Below are 3797 nucleotides of genomic sequence, written 5' to 3' on the forward strand. Positions count from 1 at the left end.
AGGCTCCGCTGATAGCCAGGTGTAGCGTTGGTAAGGAATCACTCCATTGTGCTGAAAAGAAAGCTCTTCTGTTGGGACAGCTTTATGTCGGGCCTAACAGCTTGTGGACACCGTTTGTCACCGTTATATTGCAATGAATGTATTGTTTAGTGTTATGTAGTGCCTTTGCTGGCATGCATCAACAATTTTTTTTTATTATACACTGAGTGCACAAAACATTATGAACATCTGCTACCATACAGGTATGGTAGTAGGTGCCAGGCACACCGGTTTGTGTTAAGAACTGCAACGCTGCTGGGTTTTTCACAATTAACAGTTTCCCATGTATCAAGAATGGTCCACCACTTCAAGGACATCCAGCCAACTTGACACAACTGTGGGAAGCATTGGAGTCAACATGGGCCAGCATCCCTGTCAAATGCGTTCGACACCTTGTAGATTCCATGCCCCGACGAATTGAGGCTGTTCTGAGGGCAAAGGGGGGGAAATATACACTGTGTATTTCTAAGTGAACCAAAAACTAAGTGAGGCTTCCAAGCAGAGTCCTTTAGAGAAAAGTCAGACAATAGCAAACACTTCTTTCTGCTCTATGCAGACCACCTTGGTTGGCTTTTGTATTGCAGTTCAATGCTGTAATTTTATAAGCATCAGTATGAAAAGCCCTTCACATTCCTGCTCAGATCTCACAGGATCATATTACCTCTGAATTATCAACGCTTATTGAATGAATTATTTGTCATTAACGTCTGTATAGTGACAAACTGAAAATCATTTGTTCTTTTGAAATAACCTCCACAATAGAAAAACCAATGAGGGACAAAGTGTTTTTGCCAAACATCTATGATGCATGATATCTTTATTAAAAGTTCGAGCTCCTTACCGGTCTTCTGGAGAATAAACATCTACATCAGTTTAACGATTACACACAAAGAAAGCAGCTACACACAACGTTAACAGCATACATTTTAAAATGCACATTTGGACTATTCAAACCTTTGATTAAATGGGCTGAACAGTTAATGTGCAGTTGTTTATTTAGACAAAATCTTCAAAAAGCAAATAGATAAAACATCTGTCAACAATACTGTATGCCTACATAAATGCCATACATATGTCATGTGAACAAAAAGTATGAGTGAGAAAACAAGTATGTACCACACTCTGTATAGATATTGTATGTACCACACTCTGTATAGATATTGTATGTACCACACTCTGTATGTACCACACTCTGTACAGATATTGTATGTACCACACTCTGTATAGATATTGTATGTACCACACTCTGTATGTTCCACACTCTGTACAGATATTGTATGTACCACACTCTGTACAGATGAAATCCATAATCATTCCTCTTTGATTGTTATTTTCAAACATGCCCTGCAACAGAAACATCTGATAATGCCAATGAAAGCCAACAGAGTAAATAACACAACAGCCAGTAAAAACACCATTACATCCACAGAGTGGTAGGAGTACCAGGGCATTCTGTAGGACTCAGTACGCAGGTGAGCAGCACCTTTGTGTCTCATGACAAACTCAATCCAGAAGAGGGCAGTGTCCAGGGGCTCCATTGGCACGTCCCTGTGTAGCCTGGAGAGTCTCTGCATGTTCATCCTGTAGGACGGCTCATCCAGAACTTCCTGTAAGGCTTGGGAGAATATGTTTCTATCTAGCGTTGCTAAATCCACAACCTTTGCTACACCCTTCACTTTCATTCTAGAAAGATTGTCAGGTTGGTCAAACACCAGAGGAAGGCCTACTATTGGAACACCATGGTAGATAGCCTCAAAAATCCCATTTGTTCCTCCATGAGCTACAAACAGCCTTGTCTTTGGATGTCCTAAAAGATCATTCTGAGGCATCTAGTCAACTAGTAAGGTGTTGTTGCCCAGAGTAGCTGGTCTGTCTCCTTTGTACCTCCAGATGACCTTCTGGGGCAGGTGGGAAAAAGCAGCAGCTATTTCATCAGCTACATCATGTGGAAATTGTCCAATTAAAGTCCCCAAAGACATGATAATGATTCCATGCTCTCCAGAACTCTGAGCAAACTCCTCCAGTTCTTGGGGAAGAGGCTTGGCAGGTTTACACTGGAACCCTCCCATATAGATAACATTAGGCATGGTGGGACGAGGGAACTCAAACACAAAGTCAACTCTCATGAGCCATAAATCAGCAGCTTGAAACAATGAGAAGTAGTCGACCTCAGGACCAAAGTAACGACTAACCAAAGCTGAATAATGAGGCCCCACTGTCTGTTTGTACAGATGCTGCCTGATGACATAAACAAGGAAGTTACGGACCCTCTGAAAAAAAATCATATTGTCTGTTAACTCTGCAACAGGAAATGGAACATAAGATAGTGGAGAGGGAGCAATAGCAAAATGGGCCTCACCATGTATAGTCCATCTAACATTGAAAACAAGGGGCACATTTAAATAGTGCGCCAGCACAACACCTCCCCCATTCGCTGGGTCTGTCAGAACCAAGTCATACTTGGTTTCTCTAATAGACTGCATCAACTGTTTATTCTCTAACATTTGGATTACCATCTCACACACTTTGCGGTGCATTTCAGAAAATCTGTCCTTCAACTCCATGTCCAAACTAAAACGAGTCCAAGCAGACTTTCCCTCTCTCTGTATCTGTATTTGTCTCGACACAAATGAGCGAAAGAATTCCTCATCAGCTCCACCTGGAATATCAATTGTGATTGAACTGTAGTGAGGGGAGGTTTCCTTGATGTACCAGCTGTCTGATGGCCGTACTACTGACACACTGTGACCTCTTGAATGCAGAGCTTCAATAATGACCTTCATGTTGATCCAGTGGCTGCCGTCTTGAGGAAACACCAGGACTTTCCCACCATGGACAGCAGGAATTGAGAGGGTCAACAGGGTAACAATGAAGATACCAGGGAGACACATCTTCACTAGCTGCTTCACACATGCATCAATTTTACCTGAAATATAGAAAGATTTGGTACAAAAAAATCAAACCAATTAATGTTTTCACATTAGAATAATTAAAACAGGCTTGATAGTGATGCCTACGTTCTTTTTTCCTTCAGGCCACAAATAGGCCCCTACACTATCCACAATATTGATTGGCCTAATTTAAAGTTTAGACAAGTTTTTATGTCAAAAGGTTGATTACGTAGTATAGTATGATCTTTCATTCCGAGAGAAATACTTTTTTCCTCCGATATAGGTTTGTCTTGAACGATAGGAAATTGTAAAAATCTGTAGATTTTGCCAATGAGAAACCTATTTGACATCATAATGTTAGGGTAGATGTTAACGTTGTATTATATTTTACAGTAGCTCCGAAATAAACGATCTGTCTTGACAGTGTAAACAACCACAGTCACAACAGAATCCATACATTCAAAACTCATTTAACTGTAGGCTTACGTTCCGGTGTTGTGCCGAAAATCTCCCTCCTGGCAGAATTCCCCCCCCCCTCTTGTGAACGCGCACGCACTCAGTTCTTCATTGCTGCGACTTGCTTGCTAGTTGAGATTTCTGATCACGTTAGGCTGCGTTTCATTTTATGTTTTATGTCGGTTTGATCGCGGGGGAGGCACTAGTAATGTCTGCAGTTTTCAGTTTGGCTATTTGTTTCAAGTGTATTAGTCTAAAAATAAATATTTTGCCAAAATTAGTCATCTCTCCCATGTCTTATTGACTAGTAGTTGTTCTGAAATGTTTATTGCTTGCCTACATTTTACTCCCTCCTCCCTCCTCATACAGTTGAAGTGGGAAGTTTACATACACCTTAACCAAGTACATTTA

The 3797-nt window shown here is 41.0% G+C and overlaps 1 pseudogene; it reads right to left on the reverse strand.

The window, feature by feature from the left end:
* Nucleotides 1-1016: 1016 nt before the first annotated feature.
* LOC115167322 (UDP-glucuronosyltransferase 2C1 pseudogene) lies at nucleotides 1017-2959 on the reverse strand (annotated as a pseudogene).
* Nucleotides 2960-3797: the final 838 nt, after the last annotated feature.

Source organism: Salmo trutta, chromosome 29 (genome assembly GCF_901001165.1).
Source record: "Salmo trutta chromosome 29, fSalTru1.1, whole genome shotgun sequence".
NCBI lineage: Eukaryota > Metazoa > Chordata > Actinopteri > Salmoniformes > Salmonidae > Salmo > Salmo trutta.